General features: G+C 45.1%; 1 protein-coding gene and 1 long non-coding RNA gene across 3 annotated transcripts in view; one reads left to right on the top strand and one right to left on the bottom strand.

The window, feature by feature from the left end:
- The window catches only part of RALA (RAS like proto-oncogene A), a 70,603-nt gene extending 68,532 nt beyond the window's left edge, over positions 1–2,071 (bottom strand). For both annotated transcript variants that reach the window (XM_062178981.1, XM_062178980.1), the window contains exon 1: positions 1,840–2,071. The gene's annotated coding sequence lies outside the window, so the exon portion shown is untranslated. The remainder of the gene's footprint in view (positions 1–1,839) is intronic.
- A 290-nt stretch (positions 2,072–2,361) lies between these two features.
- LOC133749708 (uncharacterized) overlaps positions 2,362–16,032 on the top strand; it is a 32,908-nt gene continuing 19,237 nt past the window's right edge. The window contains exons 1-2 of the long non-coding RNA XR_009864609.1: positions 2,362–2,708; positions 3,251–3,439. This is a non-coding gene — a long non-coding RNA (uncharacterized LOC133749708). The remainder of the gene's footprint in view (positions 2,709–3,250; positions 3,440–16,032) is intronic.

Below are 16,032 nucleotides of genomic sequence, written 5' to 3'. Positions count from 1 at the left end.
TTCTTTCCTATAATTGGCCCTTTTTTTCTGAAAGCCCTGCACTGAAAGTGTTGTAATGAATTACTGCTTCAAAATAAATGATACAGATGACTGCACACACAGCAGGCACACCAGGGAACAGCATCTGGATCTCAGAAACATGAAAGATCATAGCTGGAAGTCAGAGGATTTCATGCATCCATGGGAAAATCAGCCATGGCAAGCAAATCGTGATGCACCGTTTCCCAAACACTGGCGACTCCCAACTTCCTCTTTTTGATTAAGACAGGCTATGGTTATCAACTCTGAACACAAACTTTCTGCCTATGAATAGAACATCTCTCCCTGCTAACCCTGGACATGATCAAGTAGTAAACATTTAACAATGGGATACAATTTATTATAATCTCCGATCACAGTCCCCCAAATTATTTTAACCTTTCAAGGGGACATAGTTTTTTAAGGTAATGAATTCTTGAGTTGTTCTGTGACTCTGCTGAAGAACAGAAAGAAAAAAAACAAAGTCTACACGTACCTAGAACCTGAAATAAAAACAAACACACACACACACACACAAACAAAACAAGCAAACGTGGAAGGCAAATATGAGATCATCTAGACGTTTATTCAATCAGTGAAGAAATGTATGAAAAGCTTTTATGTTCTAGACATGGAAACACAATGATGAGTAAGACATGGCTCCTGCCCTGAAGAAACCAAAGGCTCAAAAACAACGCTTTAAGTCACAAGAGTCATTTTATGATAATAATGTATTAACAGACAAAACCATACGTTAATAAGATAAATTTAAATTCACTAGTATACATAAGCTAAAAGGAATTCCTTGTGCGGTAAGCTTTTTAAAAATTTTGTATTCAATTTTTGGAACATGATTAAAGCTGTAATCTCTCCCAGGAAAAGAATGCACTCAGGACACGCCTTTATAAACCGTGCGCCCACCCCCAACCACCACCACCATCAACGATTTGTAAATCAAGGTGCTTTTCAGCTTGACACCCAGGGCGTGGCACTGGAGTTCTCTCACTACCCCAACGACACCTGGGTGAGCGCTCACGGTTCTGGACGTTCAGGTTTCCAAGCAAAGCCCAGTTTACTCCCTAAATCTCCTCTCTAAACCTTCAACGGCACTGCCCATCCCCGAGCGCCGTCACCTCCGCCGACTTACACACGGCTGCTCGGACACACAAACCACATCTTCCACTTCTGGAAATCTTTCAGGAACGAATCACAGAGCAAACACCCACCCGCCCACCCCAAACATCCACGCTGCCTTCCTCTTCCTAGAGGCTGATTACCTGAACGTGGGCTAAATCTGTGCTACAGCCCAGGGCCAGCTGTTCAGTTCGGTGTGGAGCGTCTAATGACTCCGGTCTGAAAAAGCCATCCCTGTAACTGGCACAAAACCCTGGCGGAGACGCTTAAAAGGCAACTGCTCCGATACAGGCAAGGAGTGGCAAGAAAGGCAAGGAGGAGAGAGGGGCGCAGTGAGGCGCGGGGACTGCGGCGGCGGCGGCAGAGGGTCCCCCCAGGTCCCCGGCACCGCCCGGGCGGGGACCTCGGTGCGGCGTGCCAGAGATGCGAGGTGACCTTCGCGCGAGGCCAACTCGGGGGACTTGGCCGAAGCCGCTCGCTCCCAGGGGGTGCACTCGCCCGCACGGCGGCGAACCCGTGGCCCCCAGGATTCCAGCCCAGGCTCGTACCGCAGCTCCAACCCGGAATGTGCAATCTCGGCAGCCGGACGCTGCGCCTGGGCCTGGGCCCGCCGCCACCCGGACACACCCCCGCCGGCGCTCCGGTCCCCCGGGCCCTCCCGGGGCGGCCCGGGCAGGCATCGCTCACCTGCACCTCGAGCCGGTCCGCAGCCCCGCGGGCTTCTGAAGCCGCGGCCGCGCTGGCTCCGGCCGGAGGGTGCTCGGCCCTTGTCTGGGAGGCTCCGCGCCGGGAGCGGCAGGAGGAGTCCGACGGGCGGCGGCGGAGCCTGGGCGGCTGGAGGAGGAGGAGGCGGAGGAGGAGGGGAAAGCGGACGACTCTGGCACTCCGCTCTGGGGAGATCCACCCTCCTCCTGGCCGCTCTGCAGCAGCCGCCGCAGATCACTTCCGGGGCGCTGGGGAGCGGGGTGGGGCCGGCTGGGGAGTGACTTCCTGTCCGCGGGCGGAGAGGAGGGCGATCGCCGTGCTGGGCTGAAGAACAATGGCCTGGGAGGCGCGGGCTGGCTGGCCTCGCCCCTTGCCGCTGAGGGCGGAGTGCCCTGCCTGTCGAGCGACCCTCCCCCGGGCTTCCAGCGCCCTGCGAGGCGAGGTCACCTCCCGGGGGCCCGGGAGTGGCCGCGGGCCTCGGCGGAGGTGCCCGGATCTCGGCGTCGCGCCGCGACGTCCTTGTCTCTTTTCTGGGGACTAGGAGGGGGTTCCTGGGGAGAAAGGGGAGAGCGGAGGCCGCCATCTTGGTTTTAATGGGGGCAGCCCTCTTCTTCCCCGGCGACTTAGGGTACTGGGAGGCTGCGGGGCTCGCTGGCTGGGGTTTTCCAGTGGAGCCAGCGACGTGGCTCGTTGTGGGCCGAATCCCAGGAGGTGGTCAGGCGCCTGCCCTGGCTGGAGGGTCTCCGCGGGCTGGCCTGAGCTGCCTAGCTCACTGTTGACCCCTGCAAAACTCGCCTCTGCGGATGGTCTGCGAGCCCCTTCTGAGGGGTCTCAGGCCCCTTTGCGCCTCTGTAAGTTCATGTAGCTTTGAGGGCATCCTGCAGTCCCTTAGGCGCTGTGATTTGATAGCTTAAGTGAGAAGTTGACTAAATCGGTTGTTTTATTTAAATTTCTCCGTGTGTTTGAATCCGTTTGCCTAACATCCGGGTTGCAACTGCAGATTCTTATCTCCCCACAAACCATTTTAGTACCAAATAGGAGCTTTTCTTACCTATTCGAGAAAGGCCCATTCTAGAAGGCAGTTGTGAAAGCAAGTACTTATGTTTGGAAGTATGTTTTATCAAGGAATGTAGAGGAAAGAGTAGGATGCTTTTGTGAATTCTAGGTTGGAGTTTTGAAGATAGGTAGCATTTCCAAGCACAAAATCAGGGGTTGGATGACAAATCGGGATCCAGGCAGAATGCACTTGTAGCACCGGGACAAATAGCGTGTGTTGAAAAGACTTAAGTAGTAATTACAGGTCTTAAAGTTCAAGGCTGCGTTGCTGAAAAAGATGAGGTTGAAAAAGCAGACAGGAGTCAAATGGAGCATGACTGTTCCATTCTCTGTCTAGGCAATGTAGAGGAAGGACCCTGGACAGAACTTCAACCTAAACTGTTCTGTTGGTGGAGAACGGATTTTTTGAGAGGAGGAGCAGGACGAGGAGAGAACTTGAGACAAAGCCACTGCAGAAGAAGAGAAAATCTAAGGACTCACCTGAGTGGCAGCGTCTTCAATATGTATTTCTGGAGGAAGCAGTTGGGTAAGAGAAGGGAAGTGGCAATAAAGGGACCTTACTTTGTTTTAGGGGAGGAGTAGGATTAAGGTATGCTATACCGAATGAAATAAGGGTGAGGCAGGGAATGTGCAATTTCTTTTTGCAGAAAGGGAGCTTGATTTTGGCCCTGGAAGTTTGAAGTGCCAGTGGTGCTACCTAGCGGCAGTTGCTGTATGCGTCTAGAGGTGTAAGGGGCAGCTGGGCTGAAGGTAGAAACACCACGGGCTTACAGTACCATGTCCAAGCAGACCGCAGCACTTCCTGGAGAATCATTTGAAAACAACTCCTTTCTTCACGCTTTTACTTGGGAAGATTAGTAAAATATGACACTTTTTATAGACCCCATGTGATGATACATGTCCTTCCACAGGTCAGTATTCTGACATTTACTTTCCTGCTTAGCATGTATTTGTGCAACCTACTAACCTCTGGCTCTATGGCCAGTGGAGCTAGCTATTTGCAGTGATAAAGTTTAAAATAGGAGAAATCCATTCACTTACATTTTAGTTCTTAGATTATTTAAATACATATTACCCTCAATTTTTCTAGAATAGACGTATATTTAGATGTATTAACAGTCATACAATGGGTAATGGAATAAAATGGAAATGAGAACAGTATGGTCTTTATTTTTCTTGTGTGCACAAATAGGAACAGGATTTACTTATTTATTTTTAAAGATTGATTTGAAAGGCAGAATTAACAGAAGAAAAGACAGAGATAGACAGATCTTCCATCTGCTGGTTCATTCCCCAGATGGCCAAAGCAACCACGGCTGGGCCAGGCCAAAGCCAGGTGCTTCTTTGGGGTGTCCATGTGGGTGCAGGGGCCCAGGCACTCGGGCCATCCTCTGCTGCTTTCCCAGGCACATCAGGAGGGAGCTGGATCAGAAGTGGAGGAACCTGGACTTGAACCAGTGCCCAAATGGGTTGCAGATGATGGCTTTACCTACTATGCCACAGTGCTGACCCCAGAACAGTATTTATTTAACAGGGAATAAGTGCAGGTGTGGGACACCCCATGCAGAGAAATACCCGTCCTGAGTAGTCCAGAGGGTTGCTTGTGAAGGAAAATGAGAGCCATACCTCTAAGCCTGGTCTGTAGCAAAAACAGCTTAATGGTCTTATAAGGACCATGGGGTTAGAAACTGAATGTGACAATGGTAACTAGCATAGCCTCATAACTTTATGAATTAAAATATTACACATTTAGTAACTTTTAAACCTTGTCATGGACAGTAGCTTAGTAAACTGACCACAGACAAAGCATCGAAGATAGTAAGTTGCACAAACCTGCTGAGTGGAAAACTGAATGGAAGGTGACTTCCAGAACAGTGAGCAATAGGAAGAGAATGAAAGACAACCACACATTCATTACTCAGCCTGTCTCATCTGCTTCTTGGTTGTTCACAGCTATGCTAACCAAGCATAAAGCTGTCAGAAATAGTTCATTTTGAGCACAGGCTTCAGAAAGCCACAAATAACTAAAGCCCTGTAAATAATAGCTACAGTAGCAAATCAAAGACTAATTACTAGTTTTTACTCTGTATTCCTGTATAGCAGCATTTTTGAGCACACAAAAAATGAAAAACCCTTTCACTTACTTTTTAGCTCTTAGATTATTTAAATATATAATATCCTTAATGTTCCTAGAATAGAAATGTATTTAGATATATAAACAGCCATACAATGGATGATGAAATGAACTGGAAATGAGAACAGTTAACCTGAGTTCCATTTTTATTGTTCATCGTTTGACCCTAGTGAAGTCACTTAACCTCTCTATGCCCTAGTTCCTTTGACCATAAAATAGATAATAATATCTTTCTACCAGTCACCTCTCAGAGGTATTACAAGAAATAACAAATTAATGCTATAAAACCTCTTTGAGGTAGTTAGATGAAAGGGCATAATTGTAAGTACATATTATTAATAATTCTAATATCCAGTAGAACTCATGAGCATTCCTAAATTTGCTGTCCAGGCAACTCAAATGACATGAAGGATAAAGGATGTTGGTTTAAAATACAATTTGATTTCTTTTTTTAAAGATTATTTATTTGAAAGAGAGACAGAGAAGGAGATCTTCCATTCCCTGGTTCACCCCCAAATGACTACAACAGCCAAGGCTGGGCCAGGCTCAAGTGAGGAACCAGAAACTTCATCCAAGTCTCCAACATGGAAGGCAGGGGCCCAAGTACGTGAGCCATCTTCCACTGCTTTCCCAGGCATATTAGCAGGGAGCTGGATCGCAAAGCGGGTAGAGGCTTAACCAGATGCAGTGCAATGCCAGGGACTCTCTTGACTTCTGAATTTGTTGACTGTTACTTGTGATCAAACTTTGGGTATTAACTAGGGTATTTGAAAAAGTTTGTGGAAAATTGAAAGCTGTTCATTTTGATACACAAAGTTTTTTAAACCCATGCATACAAAGGAGGCTTCAAAAAGTTTATAAAAATGCATAGTATGAAAAAACAGTGCATGGATTTCAAAAATTTTTCACCAAAATAAACATGTTTTATTTCCATTTTCCCACAAACTTTATGAACTTTGTTTAGTATGTTAGTAAAAAGTGAAAGGAAAATTTTAATAATGACAATTCTTATCTTCATTACTAACTCATAGCTAATACATGCTTTTAGGGAAAATAAAAGGTGAGTTTGGCTTTGTTGGAATCATATTTTTTTTTATTTGACAGAGTTAGATAGTGAGGGAGAGAGACAGAGAGAAAGGTCTTCCTTCCGTTGGTTCACCCCCTAAATGTTGGAATCATATTTTAAAATTAGTGATTAGTCTACTGCAGGCATTTAACTGATATTTTGTATTTTAAACAGTATCCATATGCCTAGATAATAATAATAATTTACATGCAGTTGCATGCCTGTCTGAAATGTAAAAATGGAGCCTTCCTCAGAAACTTCTATAATTTTCATCATTGTTTAATCAGAAACATGCAGTGAAATATATATAGTACTGTGAGGTTTTGTCTGATGTCTACTCCTCAAGTAGATGAAAAATTTTCTACTAAATTATAGCTTCAGTATTTTTCTCTTTTGAAGGTGTATGCTATATAAATATATAAATATATTTGTGGCAATTTCATATACGTATTTTATACACAGGCTTATTGTAAACCAGTTTATAAAGTATGATATAAATGTACATTAACTATACATCTAGTACAAGAAAAAAGTTTGCTAGGTATATTTGGGACCAGATAAGAAAAAAGTTTATTATGTGCAGTTAGTCACCATGGATGGGAAAACAACACACAGTACATGTTCTGTTGTTGTTAGAGTTATGAGTGGGAATCTCTAAGGCCCATGATTCCTTAACATTTGTATTTTTTCATTTTGTTTTCATGTCAACTTTGTGAGGTAGGCATTGGTCAAAGAAATAGGCTCAGAGGGCTAAAAGACTCGATACTGAGGTGGGTATTTAGCCTAGCAGTGAGGGTGCCTGCATGCCGCCCGGGAGTGCCTGCGTTCGATGCCCAGCTCCATCTCCTGACTCCAACTTCCTGCAAGTGCAGACCCTGAGAAGCAATGATGATGGCTTAAGTAACTGGGCCCCTGCCACCCATCTGGGTTGAGTTATAGGCTTTTGGCTTTGATGCTGCCCAGACCTAGACATTGCAGGTATCTGAAGACTCAGCCAGCAATTGGGAGCTCTCTATCTCTGTCTGTCTGTCTCTCTCTCTCTCCCCCTCCCTTCCCCTCTTTCTCTCTCTCTCTCTAATGTATAAACATTTAAAAAAATACTTGCTATAATTAGCAAGTTGCAGAGTCGAATATAAATGCTTCTCTTGATATTCTGAGGTGCACTGTCCTTCTAGTACTTTATACCATGGTCTCCAGGTTGGTGTGACAATTATGCAAGAATATAATAAGGGCATTTCTGGCCCACTATTGATTACCTGGAGTTCCTATAAGCCACACATTTTGAAAATGTACCAGTATCCTTATGTTTATGATGGTGTATCCTTCATGGTGCTAGGCACAAGTACTTAGAAAACATTTTAGGGATGAATAAAAAAGTATATTGACCAGGCTGGCATAATGGTACAGTGCGTTAAGCTGCCACCTGCAACACTGGCATCCCGTATGAGCACTGGTTCAAGTCCCAGCTGCTTCACTTCTGATCCAGCTCCCTGCTAATGCACCTAGGAAAGCAGAAGATGGCCCAAGTGCTTAGGCCCCTGTCACTCATGTGGGAGGCCTGGATGGAATTCTAGGCTCCTGGCTTTGGCATGGCCCAGCCCTGACCATCGTGGCCATTTGGAGAGTGAACCAGTGGATGGAAGATCCTCTCTCTCTCTCTCTCTCTCTGTGTGTGTGTGTGTGTGTGTGATTGTTCCTCTCTTCCAAATAAATAAATCTTTTTTAAAAAAGTATATTATCGGCCGGCGCCGCAGCTCACTAGGCTAATCCTCCGCCTTGCGGCACCGGCACACTGGGTTCTAGTCCCGGTCGGGGCACCCATCCTGTCCCGGTTGCCCCTCTTCCAGGCCAGCTCTCTGCTGTGGCCCGGGAAGGCAGTGGAGGATGGCCCAGGTCCTTGGGCCCTGCACCCCATGGGAGACCAGGATAAGCACCTGGCTCCTGCCATCGGAAGAGCGCGGTGCACCGGCCGCAGCGTGCCTACTGCGGCGGCCATTGGAGGGTGAACCAACGGCAAAAAGGAAGACCTTTCTCTTTGTCTCCCTCTACTGTCCACTCTGCCTGTCAAAAATTTAAAAAAAAAAAAAAAAGTATATTATCGGGGCTGGCCCCATGACTCACTTGGTTAGTCCTTTGCCTGTGGTGCCGGCATCCCATATGGGTGCCGGGTTCTAGTCCTGGCTGCTCCTCTTCCAGTCCTACTCTCTGCTGTGGCCCGGGAAGGCAGTGGAGGATGACCCAAGTCCTTGGGCCCCTACACCTGCATGGGAGACCAGGAGGAAGCACCTGGCTCCTGGCTTCAGATCGGCGTAGCTCCAGCCATAGCAGCCATTTGAGGAGTGAACCAACAGAAGGAAGACCTTTCTCTCTGTCTCTCTCTCACGGTCTATAACTCTACCTGTCAAATAAAAAAAAAGTATATTTTCCTATTTAGTTGAATAAAAAAAAAAAAACCCTATTTAGTCATCTCCAGAGGCTTTTAGAAATACGTGTCTGTAGGAGAGGTGTGAATTTTTGCACATTCAGGTAAGGATTAGATTGCTTTAAACTTTAAGTTGCAAGAACCATTGCCTCACTTTCCAGCTTATCTTTTATTGATCTTATCATGCCTGGGGCAGCGCTGTTTGTTTAAATAGGTGCTGTAGATACCAATCACCTGTATGACCTCATGCTGAATTTTTCTGTTTGGCCCTGGATACTCTAACCCTTTTATTGTGGCTGTGCTAGTGGGAAGGCATAAAAGGTGGAATTATAACAATTGAGGTCTTTATTTTCCTTCTATTCATATCTTCTATTGTGGGCCACATATTTCCACTTTTTTATTTTTTTGGTCAGATGGCCAGAAGATAATATTCTTGTATCAGTGGCTCCCAATGTGGCTACTCATTAGAATTAGCAGCATAGCTTTAAAGACAATTCAGCTTTCCAAGCCCTACTCTGAGCATAATCATTTAGAAGGTCTTGGGTGAAGCGCCAGACATCTGTAACTATGAAAACACCCTTCCTCGCATTCTGAGGATGGGTCATGTTTGGAAAGCTCTTGTTTTAATGACTTGTCCAAAGTCATGCAGAAGCCTAAATACAAGGAGACCTAACAAAGTTCGTGGAAAACAGAATTAAAAAGTGAAAAGAAAAAAATAATAAAATCTACTTCACGGGGCCGGTGCTGTGGCATAGTGAGTTAAAGCCCTGGCCTGAAGCACCGGCATTCCATATGGGTGCAAGTTCTAGTCCCGGCTGCTACTCTTCTGATCCAGCTCTCTGCTATGGCCTGGGAAAGCAGTGGAAAATGGCCCAAGTGCTTGGCCCCTGCACCCACATGGGAGACCTGGAGGAAGCTCCTGGTTCCTGGCTTCAGATCAGCGCAGCTCTGGCTATTGCAACCTTCTGGGAGGTGAACCAACGGATGGAAGACCTCTCTCTGTCTCTACCTCTCTCTCTGCAACTCTGTCTTTCAAATAAATAACATAAATCTTAAAAAAAAAAAAATTTACTTCCCCACATAAGCTCCATCAAGTTCAAGAACACTTCTGTATATGATGGTAACAACCATTGCTAAAGAATTGAGGGTTCTGAGAATTTAACCATGGCAGTGCAGTCTTTTTTACATTTTTTTTTTTTTTTGACAGGCAGAGTGGACAGTGAGAGAGAGACAGAGAGAAAGGTCTTCCTTTGCCATTGGTTCATCCTCCAATGGCCAATGCGGCCAGCACACTGCAGCCAGCGCACCACACCGATCCGAAGGCAGGAGCCAGGTGCTTATCCTGGTCTCCCATGGGGTGCAGGGCTCAAGCACTTGGGCCATCTTCCACTGCACTCCCGGGCCACAGCAGAGAGCTGGCCTGGAAGAGGGGCAACTGGGACAGAATCCAGCGCCCCAACCGGGACTAGAACCCGGTGTGCCGGCGCCGAAAGGCGGAGGATTAGCCTATTGAGCCGCGCCACCAGCTTTTTTACATTATTAATAGAAGAAAAATGGGTGACCTTTAAAGATTTCTTAGGAAACAAAAGATGTTAGAAGGAGCCAACTCAGGACGCTAAAGTGGAGGCCCAGTGATTGCAGAATTGCTTATTTGATAGGCGAAATAAGCAGGAGCAACATCTTAAAGGATTCTGTGGTCAAGCTTCTTGTATGTTTTCTGCTCAAACTCAACACCCTTTTAATAAGATGTTATTATTTGTTGGTCTTCCAGAAAGTCAACAAGCAAAATCCCTTGAGCATACCAAAAAAAAAAAAAAAAAAAAAAAAAATCCTATGACCTTTGCTCTTGACTGGTCTACTTTTGTTTTTACTGGGCCACTTTCACCTATTGGTAGCCATTTCTTTCATTTTGCTGCTTCTTCAAGCTCTTACTGATAAAGCCATGTTTCATTGCCTGTTCCAATTCTTCGAAGACATGCTTCAGGATCTTGATCTCACTTGAAAATTTCCTTCAATACTTCCATAAGTCTTAGGGTAGTCTGGAATAGCTTGTTTGTCATTTTTACTCACCAGGAAAGACAAGAACTCTATTTGCTTTGTGGACAGTTATTACCTCTTGTATTACATCAATATTGATTTTTTAAGATGAATGAATCATAGGAAAATATGAAGGTAAATGGCCTCTGTGTTACTCAGGGTAGGTTATACTTCAGTAACACAAAACTTCAAAAATCTCAAGAGTCTTAACCTCACAAAAACTTATGATTTGCTTATACTACATATATAGTTTGCTGGATTTTTTTTTTTTCTTTTTGACAGAGTGGACAGTGAGAGAGAGAGAGAGAGAGAGAAAGGTCTTCCTTTGCCGTTGGTTCACCCTCCAATGGCCGCTGCGGCTGGCGCGCTGCGGCCGGCGCACCACGCTGATCTGAAGGCAGGAGCCAGGTGCTTCTCCTGGTCTCCCATGGGGTGCAGGGCCCAAGCACTTGGGCCATCCTCCACTGCCTTCCCGGGCCACAGCAGAGAGCTGGCCTGGAAGAGGGGCAACCGGGACAGAATCCAGTGCCCCGACCGGGACTAGAATCTGGTTTGCCGGTGCCGCAAGGCGGAGGATTAGCCTGTTGAGCCTCGGCACATGCCCAGTTTGCTGGATTTTCTGCACATTGTTACTCAGGAACCCAACAGTTAGAGATACCAAGTTACGTGTTCCCACAATCACTGAAGATGCCAAGAACCTGGTAAGTTTTGGCACCTTTTTTTAAAAGATTTATTTGTTTATTTAAAAGGTAAATTGACAGAGTGAAAGAGGTTTTCCATCTGCTGGTTTAATTCCCAAATGGCCACAATGGGTGGGACAAGGCCAAAGCCAGGAGTCCAGAACTCCATCTAGGTCTCTCAGATGGGTGGCAGGGGCTCAACTACTTGGGCCATGATTCCTGCTTTTTCAATCACATTAGCAGGAAGGCAGGTAGGAAATAGAGCAGCCAGCACTCAGACTGGCACTCCCAAGTGGGGTGCTGACATTGCAAGTGTGGCTTAACTTGCACTACAATGCCAGCCCCTTGGCACAGTTTTTTAGGTGACATACATGCATTTATCATCATTTATTGACAAAGCAATGTCATGTTTATTAAAAGTAACTAATCCAATTGCATGCATGAACATTCGTATACACCCTAGTTATTTCATACCCTTAGTCAAGACTCTTTTGTTTGCATATGTCATAATTCAGCTTGATTTACCTTAAGGAATGATAAGAGAAATATCCCTTAATTTACAAAGGTATTGATTAGAGTAGATCATAAAATTGAAAAAATTAAGCCACTGGCAGTGTAGGTGTACATCTGGGCCTTATTGATAATTGGAGCTAGGACTCCCCCACCCCATCTGATATTTTATTATTATTATTATTATTATTTTATTTTTGACAGGCACAGTGGATAGTGAGAGAGAGAGACAGAGATAAAGGTCTTCCTTTTGCTGTTGGTTCACCCTCCAATGGCCACCGTGGCCGGCGCGCTGTGGCCGGCTCACCGTGCTAATCCGAAGGCAGGAGCCAGGTGCTTATCCTGGTCTCCCATGCAGGTGCAGGGCCCAAGGACTTGGGCCATCCTCCACTGCACTCCCGGGCCATAGCTGAGAGCTGGCCTGGAAGAGGGGCACCGGGACAGAATCCGGCACCCCAGCCGGGACTAGAACCCGGTGTGCCAGCGCTGCAAGGCGGAGGATTAGCCTGTTGAGCCATGGCACTGGCCTAACCCATCTGATCTTAACTCTATTTCTTCTTGTAGGTTTACTTCAGTCTTTCCCCTTACAGAAAGACGAACTCTCCATACAGCAACTGATATCTTCCCAGACTCACACCTCATGCTTCCCACCATGCCAGATAGAGCTAAATGTTTTCTGTTTTCTTTTCCCAGTTTCCTTAGTAAATCCTGGATCAGGACTGAATGGTTTGGTGGGAGTCAGGTGTTTGCTTCTGGCCCAGCCATCTGTGAACAAGGAAACACAGTGGCAGAGCACACATGATGCCACTTGGGACTGTGGTGGTTAATTTTATGTGTCAACCTGACAAGGCTTTAGCATCCAGTCATTTAATCAAACTCAAATCTAATTGTTGCTGTGAAGGCATCTTGTTGATGTGTGTAACACCTACAATCAGCTGACTTTTAAGTAAAGGAGGTTACTCTTAGTAGTGCAAGTGAGCCTTGTCCAATGAAGTTTCTTAGAGAAGAAATTTTGCCTTGAGATTGTGGTGTTAGCTCCTGCTGAGTTTCCAGCCTGCCCTATGGGTCTAGGGATATTGTACTTGTCAATTCCCAGAATTATGTGAATTGATTCATTAAGAGAAACATAGCCGGCGCTGTGGCTTAACAGGCTAATCTTCCACCTTGCGGTGCCGGCACACCGGGTTCTAGTCCCGGTTGGGGCGCCGGATTCTGTCCCGGTTGCCCCTCTTCCAGGCCAGCTCTCTCCTGTGGCCCGGGAAGGCAGTGGAGGATGGCCCAAGTTCTTGGGCCCTGCACCCCATGGGAGACCAGGATAAGCACCTGGCTCCTAGCTTCGGATCAGTGAGATGCGCCGGCCGCAGCGGCCATTGGAGGGTGAACCAACGGCAAAAAGGAAGACCTTTCTCTCTGTCTCTCTCTCTCTCTGCCTGTCAAAAAAAAAAAAAAAAAAAGAGAGAGAGAGAGAGAAACGTAAGGTAGCTGGGGTTGTAGTGCAATGAATTAAGTCATCACTTATGATGCCAGCATCCCATATTTGGATGCGGGTTCAAATCCCGATTGCTCTGTCTCTGATCCAGCTTCCGGCTAATGCCTCAGGGGAAGGCAGCAGAGAATGACCCATATGTTGGAGTCCCTGTCACCCATGTGAGAGACCTGGGTGGAGTTCCTGGCTTGTGACTTAAGCCTGACCCAGTCCTGACTGTTGTAGCCATTTGGAGAGTAACAGCAGATGGAAGATGTATCTCTTTCTGTCTCTCTCTCTTTCTGATGCTCTGTCTTTCAAATAAATACATAGATCTTTAAAAAAAAAAAAGGTATATAATTATAGGTATATAATTTGAGTGTGTCTTTCTGGAGAACCCTGACTGATACAGGCAGGGATCAATCTAGAACATGATGGAATCACTACACTGGGAACAGGTATCAGTGAGAAAGAGAAAAAATAAAGGAATGGGAGAAGGGAATAATGACAACACATGTAGCAAATAATATTGGAATGTAGCTAATCATCCAGTTATGTAGTACTAGCATTTAAATTATATAATCTCTTTTTTTTCCCTAAGATTTATTTATTTGAAAGAGTTACACAAAGAGAGGAGAGGCAGAAAGAGAGAGAGGGAGGTCTTCCATCTGATGGTTCACTCCCCCAACTGGCCACAATGGCCAGAGCTGTGCTGATCCAAAGCCAGGAGCCAGGAGCTTCTAGGTCTCCCACATGGGTGCAGGGGCCCAAGGATTTGGGGCATTTTCTGCTGCTTTCTCAGGCCATAGCAGAGAGCTGGATTGGAAGTGGAGCAGCTGCGCTGGCCCTATATAATCTTGTCCTAATGCATAATTACATAACCACAAAAGTACCCATATATTAACATTGTCATTCTTTTCTATTCAGATTAGTTTTTTCCTTAATTTTGAGTTACTTTGTCAGCAGATAGTAAGTTTTCTATGAAAATTTGTTTCTTAGCATTTTATATTTTCTTGTTTAACATTCTTGTTTTCTACATGAATGTATTCATTTCTTATTGCTGCTGTAACAAAACAAATTTAGTGGCTTAAGACAAATATATATATGAATATTTTACAGCTTTGGAGGTCTGGAGACTGAAATGGACTGGCAGGACTGTGTTCCTGCTGGAGGCTCAAAGGCGGAGTCTTGTTGTTTGCCTCTTCCTGCTTCTAGAGGCTGCTTAAGTCCCTTGCATGCCTCCCTTCTATCTTCAAAGCCAGTAATCTCATCCCTCTGCCCTCTGCTTCTGTCATTTGTCTCTGACTCTGACCCTCTCGCTGTCCTCCAATAAGGGTGATCCAGGAGAATTTCACCATCTCAAGAACCTTAACTTAGTCGGACCTGCCAAAGCCTTTCACCTGAGACATAACATACCCACAGGTTCTGGGGATTGGGACAGGAACATCTTCGCGTGGGGGCATTATCCAACCTCCTGTGATAAATAGTTATCAAATTGTTACTCATAGAGAAGAAAATCAGATAATACTGAACATCTGTCATAATGCAAGTATTTTTTTTTTACTTTTTATATCTGTTTTTTCCAGTATTTATCTTCATTTTCTCAAATATGAGCATACATTGTCATTTCTTATTTTATCAATTTTAGGCATTATTTGTTGACTTTCTGTTTTTACAAAAAATCTGATAGTCAAAGTCTTGGCCTGTTATAATCCTCCTCCCCAACCCCCTTTCCCCATTCTCCCAATTTGGTAGCATCATTATTTTTTAATAAACCAATAGTTAGTGTTCATAGCATTGATGATGTAAATATTTACTTCAAAGGCAAATGGAAAAGTGTTGTTGCATTTCGTTTTCTAAAGACTTTTGTTTGTCTTTGCATATTTGCTGTGTTGCTTCACTTACATAATTTCCAATCCAGATGTTCTTAATGCTTTCCAAATATTTCATTATGTTTTCCATCAGGTCTTTATCCTGAGCTCTTCCTCCAGGGGCCATCAGTACTGATATCTGCCCTGGTTATTCCCTGGGTCTGCAGCAGACTTCTCATCCTGTGGTTTCTCCTCACTGCATTCTTGGATGGCTTAAATTTTTTTAAACTTTTATTTAATAAATATAAATTTTAAAAGTTCAACTTTTGGATTATAGCAGCTTTTCCCCCCATAACCTCCCTCCCACCCGCAACCATCCCATTCTTCATCACGATTCATTTTCAATTATCTTTATATACAGAAAATCAACTTAGTATATACTAAGTAAAGATTTCAATAGACTGCACCCACAAAGACACACAAAGTATAGAGTACTGCTTGGGTAGTAGTTTTACTGTTAATTTGCATAGTACAACACATTAAGGACATAGGTCCTACATGGGGAGCAGGTGCACAGTGACTCCCATTGTTGATTTAACAATTGACACTCTTGTTTATGGTGTCAGTAATCACCCGAGGCTCTTGTTATGAGCTGCCAAGGCTATGGAAGCCTCATGAGTTCCAAACTCCAAGGCCATAATCAAAGTGGAAGTTCTCTCCTCCCTTCAGAGAAAGGTACCTCCTTCTTTGATGGCCTGTTCTTTCTGCTGGGATCTCACTCACAGAGATCTTTCATTTAGGGTTTGTTTGTTTGTTTGTTTGTGTTTTTTTTGCCACAGTGTCTTGGCTTTCCATGCCTGAAATGCTCTCATGGGCTTTTTAGCTGGATCTGAATGCCTTAAGGGCTGATTCTGAGGTCAGAGTGCTGTTTAGGGTATGTGCAATTCTACAAGTCTGCTATGTATCCCACTTCCCATGTTAGATTATTCTGTCC

This window comes from Lepus europaeus, chromosome 20 (genome assembly GCF_033115175.1).
Source record: "Lepus europaeus isolate LE1 chromosome 20, mLepTim1.pri, whole genome shotgun sequence".
In the NCBI taxonomy this organism is placed as follows: domain Eukaryota; kingdom Metazoa; phylum Chordata; class Mammalia; order Lagomorpha; family Leporidae; genus Lepus; species Lepus europaeus.
Note: the sequence above shows the minus strand (reverse complement) of the source record. Positions and strands in the feature narration are given on the sequence as shown.